Raw genomic sequence first — 12,579 nt, 5'->3', positions numbered from 1 at the left:
AATAGCTTCAATCTTGGCTTTATCAACTTCAATTCCCCGTGGAGTAACAACATAGCCAAGAAAAGATACTCGGTCGGTGCAAAAGGTGCACTTCTCAAGGTTACCAAACAAATGTGCATCACGTAGAGCAATAAAAACAGCACGTAAATGTTCCAAATGTTCTTCCAAAGATTTGCTATAAATCAATATGTCATCAAAGTAAACTACCACAAATCGTCCAATGAAAGCACGTAAAACTTCGTTCATTAATCTCATGAAAGTACTAGGTGCACTAGTTAACCCAAAAGGCATGACTAACCACTCATATAATCCAAACTTAGTTTTAAATGTTGTTTTCCTTTCATCTCCCAATTTCATACGAATTTGATGGTATCCAATACGCAAATCAACTTTGGAGAATATTGTAGAGGCACTCAATTCATCAAGCATATCATCTAGCCTAGGAATAGGATGACGATAACAAATAGTAATATTATTAATGCCTCTACAATCGACACACATACATGATGTACCATCCTTTTTCGGCACTAGAATAATAGGAACAACACAAGTACTAAGGAATTCGCGTATATAACCTTTGTCGAGAAGCTCTTGTACTTGACGCATAATGATGTAGGGTGGAACCCTATAGCGTCGATCTTTCACGTTTGTTGTGGGATCCCTCGAAGAACACGACGAACAAGGGGAAGAACGGGGAGAAATCACAAGGGGAAACACTCAAGAACAAGTCCAATCACACATCCACTAGACAATCAAACACACAAGATCCACAAGGTACATGAACAACAAAGAGAAATATACAAGGTAGAGTTCATCCCAAATCCAAAGGAGATGGGGGCTTGAATCCTAGAAGGATCTTCCCACAAAGGGGGTCTTGAATCCTCGGGATCTTCTCACAGGGAGGTCTTGAACTCCATGGGAGTGGTAGTCTCTCTCTCTCAAGAGAAGAGGTAGGAGCAAAGCTCACCTAAGAATGAGCTAGCATATTTGCTGACCCTAAAAATGGGGAGGAGGATGTCTATTTATAGTCTAGTGGGCGAAGGGGTAAGTGAGGGGGCGAATGGGTACATGGGCCTCGGCCCGAAACATTGCACGCAGGCAAGGCCCGGATGATCCGGATGGGGGTCCGGATGATCCGGCCATCGTCCGGATGATCCGGGAGGGGGCTCGGATGATCCGGCTTCACATGAGGCCTTCGGGTGCCTTCAGACGCATTTATCCGGATGATCCGGAGGGGGACCCGGATGATCCGGCTGAGCCCGGATGATCCGGATGGCGGTCCGGATGTCCGGCCTGGCTCCTGCAGCCGCTCCGTCTTCTTCTCCTTTCTTCCGTCTTCTCTTCCACGCTTCCCTCGCAGATGGTGTAGTCGTTCCTTGGCGCTTGCACTCCTCCTTGACATCCGTGAAGCTCCGACAATACCTATGCATGCACACGGGAGAAGTGTCAAGTAGTACACCATCCTCAAAGGGGTCAAGTGGGCACGTGTAAAGGAGAAGATTCACCTTTGTGTATGTGAAGTAGAGGTCGCACGTGTCACTTGCCAAACGGACTCTTGACATGGTGATGACCGTAGGATGCTCCGCATCATCCCCTCCCCCTTGGAAAAGATCCGACCTGGGATCGAAAACCAAATCACCATGGGAAAGAGATGGCGTTGGCGTGTCGAAGCGGTCGATCGCCAAGCACTCATAATCTTGAAGCTCGAAATAGGCACTCTCCAATGTCGCACTGTCTTGTGATCCCTTCAAAAGGAGTAAATAGAACAAACACTTGGAAAAACAAATGTGGTTAGCGTTAGTGCAAAACCAAGCATTCAAGAGGTGATTCACCGAACAAGTGTTGTCATCAAGCATAGCATAGGGTGTGGCAAAGGATTGTGACATGGCATGTAAGCATATGAATTGAGCAAAATCAAGGTCATCATGGAAACAAGCATGTAAATGTGAGATAGAGATGCAAATATGTATGATAAGAGCATAAGCATCTACCTCAAGGTCATAGAAAGCATTCACAAATTGCTCAATGAAAGGTCTATGGTAGGCATAAGAATCATTCACAACACCAAATAAAATGAAGTGTCTAAACACATGGGTCAAGTGCAAGACAATCCAAGCATAATGTGCATAAGGTGTAGTGAAGATGGAGTGGCACTCAACACAATAGAAATAGCAATTGTTCATCATGTGTGAGGGACATGGCATATGTGAAGAAATGATATTGGTGCAACCAACCATATGATAGTAGCAAGTAGTCCAAGAATTGGATGCAACACACAAGGTATATATGTCATGGAGCATGGAAATGTGGCAATCATGGGTGAAAGAAATATCTTGAACATGCGTGCAAATGGTGCAAGCAACACATGAAGTATGGTCCACAATATCCAAGCTCAAGAAGGATGTCACCTTGAAAGCATGTCCTTGTGCATTCTTCACAATGCCGAAGTGGTAGGAAATGTGGTGTAGAAACGAGTCGTGGTAGAATGTAAGAGGCTCGCTCTCAAGAGCTCGAATGGTCAACTCACGTGAAGTGGAAGTCGACACAAAGTTATCCTACACATGCACAAAACAAAACAAAGAGTGTATGCACATGGTAGATAAACACATCATCCATCATGATGGTTCTCATCTTTTGCACATAACCGTTAGAATTAAAAGTGCATGAATAATATGATGCAACAATGGCAATATTCATGGCACTAGTTATATGGTGCAAAGGAGTAAGACAAGCATGCTTCACAAGTAATATGTCAAAATCTCCAAACATGTGTGAGAATGCTATGGGGAAATCTCATGAGCAAGAAGAGAATCATTGTTGCACTCAATACATGGCAAATCATCTAGCATGAGAGAGGCAACACATGGAGATATATGACAAGAAGCAATATGAATCATGTGCAAAGCATATAGATGGTTGTCATCAACCGCATGAGATGAGCAAGTATGACACAAGATACAATGATCAAGATATATCATGTGAGAGGCATGAGCATATATGTCATCAACCCAAGAAAGCAAGTAGTGGAACATGGGTGATGCAACATAGCAAGCAATCATAGCAATCAAGTTGTGCAAGCTAGTAGTGCGAAGATGCAACATACTAGAGGAAATCATGCCAATCATGTCATGTGAGCAAATAATAGGCATAGGGAATGCACATGACATATCGCAAGCACGAACACAAAGCAAGATGAAAGTATCATCATAGGAATGGTGCACAAAAGGAGCATGGCAAGAACAAGCGATATCTCCACCAAGCTTGCAAATACACATGCAAGTACTAGAATCAATCATCATGTGTAATGTAAAGCATGGGTCACAAATGCATGTCAAAGGCATATGAATGAGTATATCATGCAAAGTGAACATGGCAAGATGGGCATATGATATGTAATGAACAATAACCCATAGCCAAGTGAGGGCCATGTAGAATGAATGCGCGAAGTATTTGCACGAAGAGAGCGGTGGAAAAGACAATCCATGGGATCCCAAATCATCATTGATCTCTAGAGCTCATTTTGTCAACTCGTGGGATTGCGAGGTTGACAAGTATTCATGGGTACCTACACAAAAGAGACACAATCCAAAGAAATTGTGCGCGTGGTAAATGTACACATCATCCATCATGATGTGTATGTGCATGTGTGAGTTAGCACAAGATAGGCATCGCTCAAAGAAATTTGATGCATGGTATAGGAACATGTCATCCATCATGAAAGAATAGTTGTTATGTATGACACGATGGGGACACAAATTGAGCAAACAAGTATAAGGCACATCAAAAGCATGCTTATTCATGGGGAGCATATGGTGCACACACGTATTGGGATCATGCAATGGATGGCATGGATCAAAATCTCCTAAAATGTATGAGGAAACTATGGGGGTCTCCTCATGAGCAATATCGGAAACATCACATGGAGAAAATGGACAACATCCAAAACAATGCATATCCGATGCTAGGTGGTCATGGCATGGCATATGAGATATATGATGCAAAGGGAGCATATCAATATCATCACAAGAAAAACAAATGCCAATAACCATGGGCTTGTCATCTATGCCATATGTGCAAATTGGGTTTATTTTAATGGCATATGAATAGTCACTATGAAGAGATTGCAAAAAAAACATATGGTTGATCTCATGCATAGCATATGACAAGTCAAGCGGATTATCAAACATGATGTGACCTAAAGAATTGTCACAAGAAATCCTATGTAACATGGCATCACAACTAATAGACTCCACAATAGAATCATCATACTCATCATAAATGGGCAAATCATCGCATGGGGAAATCATACTAGCATGAAGCATGGCAATAGGTGGATCAACATCATGCAAGCAATCAATGTCAAGAATGTCCACTAGTGGAACTAGAGCATCACCTTCACCTATGTTACCTTTGTCATTCCACTCAAGTGGTGTAGGTGAGGTGGGAAAGACCAAATGGTGGTCATCATCATCATCTTGATGGAACCATGTGGGCGGTGCATCATAATCCACCATGGCTATCGTCTTGTCCAAAGGGAGGACGAAGTCGTCGAGGATCGGCGCGTCATCATAAATGGGACCTAGCACCAAACGAGAAGACACAATAGAGGTAGAGGTCAAGTTGTTAGAAATGCAAATGGCCTCACAAGACCTATCAACTATCTCACTCTCTCTATGTGGTGGTTCACTCACTCCCTCAAAATAGGTGCACTCAAACTCACGTATGGTGGAGTCACTCATCTCACTCAAGTGGTGGGGGTTGTGGCTCTCCTCACATGGGAATTGTGGCAACTCATCATATATGGGGCTAGTGGTGAAGTCACTCTCACTCTCAATATGGTGGCACAAGTCACTCAAGTCATCATAGGTCGCCGTGGTCGAAGGGAAGATCCCATGCTCATCGTCGTCGCCGTGGATAAAGGCCGAAGATGGCACATCATCACTCTCCTCCATGACCGAAGGGAAAATCCCATGCTCGATCATCTCATCACCGTCGCCGTAGATGAAGGCCAAAGATGGCACATCATCACTCTCGCCTCCAAAGATGGAAGCATCATCCTTGCTCGCCACCTTGTCGCTCACCTCCAAAGCTTGGTCCTTGAGGGTCTCCGTAGTCGTACTCGTTGCCGCACCGTCTTGAAAAAGAGTCGAAGTAGACTCGGCACCATCAATGCCACAAAGAGGGATGCCGGTGAAGTAAAACTTGGGAGCATCGTCTTGGAGCTCGTCGGGCTTGGACATCTTGGTGGTACTAGCCTCATGCTTGTCGTAGAGCTTGGTCGCCGTGAAGTTTGCTTGGGGTGGAGAAGCCTTGGCCTTCATGAGTTCTTGTTCCGCCTTGATAGCACCAATGTAGTAGTCGTCGATGGACTTGTAGTTCTCGAGGAAGATGGTCTTTGAGATGTCGTTGTGTAATCCCATCATGAAGTGGAACTTCATCGAAATGGGGTCGTCCACGCCGGCTCGTCGCAAGGCAATCATCATGTCCTTGAAGTACTTGCCGATGGACTTGGATCCTTGGATGGTGTTCTCCAATTGGCGTCGAAGTTGTTCCGTGTAGGTTGGAGGCACAAACTCTTGCCGCAAAGCTCTCTTCGTCTTGGGCCAACTCATGTCGTAGTACTCCGAAGGTGTGTGAAGCCACCAAGACAAGGCGTAGTCATGGAAGTTTCTTGTGGCGCACTTCACTTGATCTTCAGGAGGAACTTGATGTAGCTTGAGGTAGTCGTCCATCAAACGCTCCCACTCGAGATACTCCTCGGGTTCTTGAGTCCCATAGAAAGGAATCTCATTGTCGGTGTCGAGGTCGTAGTAGCTCGTGAAAGTTGCGGACTTGAGCTTGGGGAGCTTCTCTTGAGCGTAGTCTTGGGGTTTTTGTTGGCGAAGATGCCATATGTCCGTAGGCGAAGATGCCTTGAAGTCGCTTGGCCAAGATGCCAAGGGAGATGGTGAAGTCGTTGAGCGGTTGTTGGTGTTGAGCTCTTGACCTTCACATTCTTGGTGGTGATGGTGTTGATGCCGATGTGATCTTGCCGGAGATGGTAGCTCGGAAGCATGTGCTCTTGAGCGTCTTCTCGAAGATGAGGAAGATCGCTTGTAGGACTTGATGAGGGCTTTGATCTCCTCCCTTTTAGCTTGCATCTTGGCGTCGGAGTTGTTGTTCATGGCATCGAACTCGTCGTTGTTGTTGTAGACCGAAGATGAAATGCCTTGCCTATCCATCACAAGACTCGAGTAGAGGTGAGTAGGAAATGAGATAAACAATACCAAGTTACCTTTTCCCAAAGTTGAGGATGTATCCCGTGTCACTCAATGTGAGATGAAAGAATAGTGGAATTGGTACCGGACTTGTTCACTCACACCTATCAAGTAAAGCTTATGGTAGAGCTCGGTGAGGATAGTGGCACAAAAATTTGATGCAAAATGTTAGCAAGAGTCAATAATGTTGAAAGAGATTCACAAATTCGCAAGCGAAACAAGTAGACCAATAGCAATATGTGGCTCACGGAAACACACACACGGATAGATAAATGGGGTCGTGCAACCAAGGAATGAGCACAAAATGTGGAATCCACGGAAAACGCTCGTGTTGCACAACTCAAGAGAGACGCTAGCACGATTTCTCAATAGGCGGATACGACACTTGTGCACAACCTATAAGATGCAAAATGGATAAACTTTCTATCCCAAGTATGCTATATATGTATGGTTCCCGGTGTTTCTCACACAATGATCCAAGATGATCAAATATGATACCGTATGATATATTGTGATGCTATGGCTATTGCTTACAAGCTCTTTGCTCTCTTTCTTTTGCTTAAAAGCTTTATTCTCTCTTTTTTTTTCTATGGCCACTTTTGCACAATGCACAAACCAAGAAAGCAATTGTGTATATGCGGGAACAAACTTGAGGCACAATGGATGATATGATACCAAGATGATATGGTATGTATGCAATGGATGGTGTAGACCACTAATGTGCACAAGTCACGTTGCCGGCAATACTCAAATGGCTAGTCTCGATAGGCAAGTAACGCAAAATGGGCGAGGGGTTAACAATGCAATTGCAAGGGAATATACAAAGGTGTCGTCGAGGTTACTGTCCTTTGCGATGATGAGTGGCGGTGTTCTTGGTGTAGATACCAAGATGATGGAGACTCGTCCCTAAGTAGCCGAAACACCTTAGGAAACGGAAAAACCGCAAACTCAAAATCTCAAATGACAAATGTCAAATGGTGGTAGCGGAAAGCGGTGGTGGTTTTGCACTAGGCAAATGGGGAAGTGGAATGATGGATATACACATGTCGGAGTTGAAGTTGCCGTCCCTAAGTAGCCGAAACACCTTAGGAGACACAAGCTACAACTCAAACAAGCTCAAACAAAATTGGGTTAAGTTTGGTTGTCGGAAGTGTATGGTGGGCAAGGTTATGTGGAAGTGGTGGTGGTGGTTGAAGAAGAAGCAACCGTCCCTAAGTAGCTGAAACACCTTAGGAGACGTGAATCACTACTCAAGCAACCACATATGCAATGGGGAACAAAATGGGTTAGGTTGCGGAAGTCGGTGGTGGTAATGCGGATGATATGGTGGAGGGCCTAGGCGAACTTGCCAAATTTCAGAAAATGATGGTGTCAAATGGTGTTGGTGGTATTTTTGTGGGATGGGGGATGTCAATAGCTTCAAAACAAGCTAAAGAATGTCAAAATCGGACTCCGGATGAATTAGTTATGACCAAAACAAAATTTCAGCCGAGTCAGTGTCCGGGTTAACCGGACATCCGGGAGGAGGTCCGGATGATCCGGGCTAGGTCCGGATGATCCGGGTGTACATCCGGATGATCCAGGTTCGTCAGCTCCGGTTCTGTTTCCTGGGTGCGTGGGGTATCCGGACGTCCGGGAGAGGGTCCAGCTGATTCGGGAGGTGTCCAGATGATCCGGGAGAAGGTCCGGATGATCCGGGCAGGTCAAACTGCTCGGGATTTCCTCTCGGGGACGAATTTTTGGGCGGAAATGGATGATTTTTGGGGCAAAATTTGAGGGATTTCGTGGATGGAAGGTGGGGAAACTTGGGGAAATGCTAGATCCACTTGAAACCAAGCAAATCCACAGATCAAAATCAACAAAACATCATCAAACCAACAAATCACAAAAAAATTTGGGGCTATTTTTGGTGGGGATTTCGGATTTAGGACGAAAACAACAAAATCAAGCTAGAAAAAGGGGGTAGGGGCTCCAAAAACGTGATCAACGTGGCTCATGATACCATAATGATGTAGGGTGGAATCCTATAGCGTCGATCTTTCACGTTTGGAGTGGGATCCCTCGAAGAACACGACGAACACGAGGAAGAACAGGGAGAAATAACAAGGGGAAACACTCAAGAACAAGTCCAATCACACATCCACTAGACAATCAAACACAAAAGATCCACTAGGTACATGAACAACAAAGAGAAAGATACAAGGTAGAGTTCATCCCAAATCCAAAGGAGATGGGGGCTTGAATCCTAGAAGGATCTTCCCACAAAGGGGGTCTTGAATCCCTCGGGATCTTCTCACATGGAGGTCTTGAACTCCATGGGAGTGGTAGTCTCTCTCTCTCAAGAGAAGAGGTAGGAGCAAAGCTCACCTAAGAATGAGCTATCATATTTGCTAACCCTAAAAATGGGGAGGAGGATGTCTATTTATAGTCTAGTGGGCGAAGGGGTAAGTGAGGGGGCGAATGGGTACATGGGCCTCGGCCCAAAACGTTGCATGCAGGCAAGGCCCGGATGATCCGGGAGGGGGCCCGGATGATCCGGCTTCACATGAGGCCTTCGGGTGCCTTCGGACGCATTTATCCGGATGATCCGGAGGGGGACCCGGATGATCCGGCTGAGCCCGGATGATCCGGATGGCGGTCCGGATGTCCGGCCTGGCTCCTGCAGCCGCTCCGTCTTCTTCTCCTTTCTTCCGTCTTCTCTTCCACGCTTCCCTCGCGGATGGTGTAGTCGTTCCTTGGCGCTTGCACTCCTCCTTGACATCCGTGAAGCTCCGACAATACCTATGCGTGCACACGGGAGAAGTGTCAAGTAGTACACCATCCTCAAAGGGGTCAAGTGAGCACGTGTAAAGGAGAAGATTCACCTTTGTGTATGTGAAGTAGAGGTCGCACGTGTCACTTGCCAAACGGACTCTTGACATGGAGATGACCGTAGGATGCTCCGCATCACATAATCTCCTTCGTCTCCTCTGGATTGGTACGGTATGTTGCACAGTTTGGCAGTGAAGCACCAGGAATTAAGTCAATCTAATGCTCAATACCTCGAATAGGCGGTAATCCCAGTGGCCCATCTTGTGGAAAGACGTCAGCGAACTCCTGCAAAATGTTAGTGACAGCAGGAGGCATAGAGGAAGGCACGTCCTCGAATGAAAATAATGCCTCTTTGCACACAAAAGCATAGCAAACAGATTTGCTGAAATCTAGCTCATCAATATCTGATTTGGTGGCAAATAAACATGCACTTTTCAATTTAATTTCAGAAGCAACACTAGATGGTTTATTATTAGGCCTCATTTGTTGCTCAAATTCTTTTGCCACAATCAGATTTTCACTCTTATTCTTCTCCTGTTTTGCTTTATTAGCTCTATTAATATCATCTTTCAAAATGGAATCAGGAGTCATAGGAAGCAAAGTAATATTTTTATCCTTATGAACAAGAGTATAGTGATTGTTTCTACCATGGTGTACAGAATTTTTATCAAATTGCCATGGTCTACCAAGTAATAAGGAACATCATCAGCATATGTAGAGATACTAAAATGCACACGAACAATACGCGTTACCTTAACCTTGCCGCTGTTGTTGAACCATTGGATGTAGTAAGGATGTGGATGTGGTCTTGTGGTGAGAGAAAGCTTCTCCACCATCTCCATGCTAGCCAAGTTGTTGAGTTTGATACGGTAGTTCTTGCGTTGTCCAAAGGTGATCGGGAGGCAGACCTGCCCTATTGGGGTGGTGGAGCCGTTAGTGACTCCTGAGAAAGGCTTGGTTGGCTGAAGCTGATCATATGGCACTTGGAGATTGTTGAACGTCTCGACGGACAGAAGTTGAGTCCTGCACCGCCATTGATGAGGGTCCTCATAACTTGCACATTGCTGATGACTGGTGAACAAAGCATTCGGAGGACCCCGGTTGTAGCCGCACACTTCAGCTGATCCGCTGAGCTGAACGTGATGGAGCACGTGGACCACCTGAGAGGGTGCATGGCCTCAAGCTTGGGGAGGACTGTGTTCACCTCGTGAGCAAACTACTTGAAAATGCGCTGAGAGGCTGGGGCCTGGACACCGCCCAAGATGCAAGTGATAGCACGTGGCTCCTGGAAGCCCCCAGCCCCCTCGTCTTGATGATTGTTGTCATTCCTTCTTGGTGGTGGTGGCAGAGGAGGAAGGCCTGCGTTGCCCTGCGGGCGATCCTCGTGAGGCTAATCCCTACAAGCCCCCTCGCGAGGCTGGTCCTGCCAGCGGTCGTCGCGAGGTTGGTCATGCCACCCTTGGAGAGGGCCTCGGTCGTCCCATTGTCCTCCACCTCTTCCTCCTCCAAGGCCGTAGCCCCGATCGTTGCACTCGGGGCGTCGACCGATACGTCCTTCTCGCACGGCCCTGAGCTCTTGGCATTCGTTGGTGTTGTGGGTGTGGATGTCGTGGTACACGCAGTACCGGCTGCCCTTGGACGACTTTGGCTGGTCACTACCGGGCTTCATTTCTGGTTCTGCTGCGAGCACAGTTGCTCCTTTACGCTTCATGTCCTTGGCCTTGGCTTTCTTCTCTTTAGGGTCAGCGGTTGGGAGCTCGAGAAGGGAGAGGCGCCTCTCCTTAGCCCCTGCGCACTTGGTTGCCAGGTTGAACAGCTCCAGAGATGTGCGCAGATCCTCGTGGATTGCCAGTTCCTCCTTCATCTTGACGTTGCGGACGCCATCAGAGAACGCTGAGATGATGGCCTCCTCGGTCACCTTTTGAATCTTGAGGCGAGCGCTGTTGAAGCGCTGGATGTACTTCTGCAGGGTCTCTCCAGGTTGCTGCATGATGCGGCGCAGGTCACCCACGACTGGAGGACGGTCACGAGTGCCCTGGAAGTTGGCGATGAAGCGGGTGTGCATCTCGTCGCAAGAGGAGATCATGCTAGGAGGCAGGTTCAGGAGCCAGGTGCGGGCACCATCTTTGAGTGTCATGGGAAACCAATTCGCCTTGACCTTCTCGTCTCCGTTGGCCGCTTCGATGCCTGGCTCGTAGAGCTGCAGGAAGTCCGCGGGGTCGACAGTGCCGTCGTAGCGAGGAAGCAGATCCGGCTTGAACTTGCCCGGCCAGGCGACACTGCGTAGCTCGGTGGTGAAGGCGTGGCAGCCTGCTGTGGCCACCGGTGCCCTATGTTGACGCGGGGCATGCTCCTGGGGATTCCCGCGCGGCGGCGCCAGGGGCAGCGCGGGGTCCTGACATGCTAGCGCAGGGATGCGGTCTTGACGTGCTGGAGTAGGGAGCACGCAAGCACCTTCTTGGGGACGAGGGATTTCTTGGCAGCTCCTTTCTTGTCGTGTGGGCGCTGGAAGCGGTGGGTCTCGTCCAGGGGCCACGCGCCTTGGAGCCAGGGCGCCTTCTTGGGGAGGAGGTGGCGGAGGCACCTCCTGAGCTGCATCACCCACACAGGATGGAGGGCGAGGCAGCAAGAGGGACGGTGCAGGGGAGCCCCCTGCAACGCTGATGAGCTCGGTGATGCGAGCGAGCCACTCCTCGTAGAGGTCATCGACGGGGCGGTAGTGCAGGAGCTCACGTGCCAGGAGCAACACGGAATGCGCGTCCGTGGGAGCGTGACGAGCGTGCGACGACGAACCAGCTGGAGTCAGCGACGGAGTGGCGGTGCAGCCTTCCCACCACATCGAGGGATGCAGCGACGACGCCTGCTACTCGTTCCCCGCCGGGCCGGTGGCGGCGTCGGCGGCAGGCGACGGAGAACGACGGGCAGGCCCACCGACGGGAGCCGTCTGAGCGACACAAGCGGCGAGAGCAGCCCGACACTCGGCCCGAGCTCGGCGAGCGTCAGCCATGGATGCGATGAACGATCGAACGCGGAACAACGGAAGAAAGATTCCAGCGCACCCCTACCTGGCGCACCAAATGTTGGATATCGGGTTCTAGCAAAACCCTTAAGGTTCGAACTCTGGGGTGCACGTGAAGATCTTTGCCCTACCGTTCCACGTCCCAACGCCTCGCTGAGAATCTAAGCTACACGATGAACACAAGGGACGCAAGGTTTATGCTGGTTGGGGCCACCGTTGTGGTGTAAGACCCTAATCCAGTGTGTGGTATGGTGGATTGCCTCAGGGGTTGATGATGAACAGTACAAAGGAAGAACAACCTCGTGAGAGGTGTTCTTGGGCTGGTGCGGTGTACTACTTGGGTGAGTTCGATCGCCTCTGGATCTAATGAGAACTCGATCCCATCCCTCTACTGTGGTGGCTATCCCTATATATAGAGGCCCTGGTCCTCTTCCCAAATATTGAGCGGGAAGGGAGCCAACAATGGCCATTTTGAAGGGGAACATCTGGTAC

This window comes from Triticum dicoccoides, chromosome 1B (genome assembly GCF_002162155.2).
Source record: "Triticum dicoccoides isolate Atlit2015 ecotype Zavitan chromosome 1B, WEW_v2.0, whole genome shotgun sequence".
In the NCBI taxonomy this organism is placed as follows: domain Eukaryota; kingdom Viridiplantae; phylum Streptophyta; class Magnoliopsida; order Poales; family Poaceae; genus Triticum; species Triticum dicoccoides.
This window is presented reverse-complemented; position numbering follows the sequence as displayed.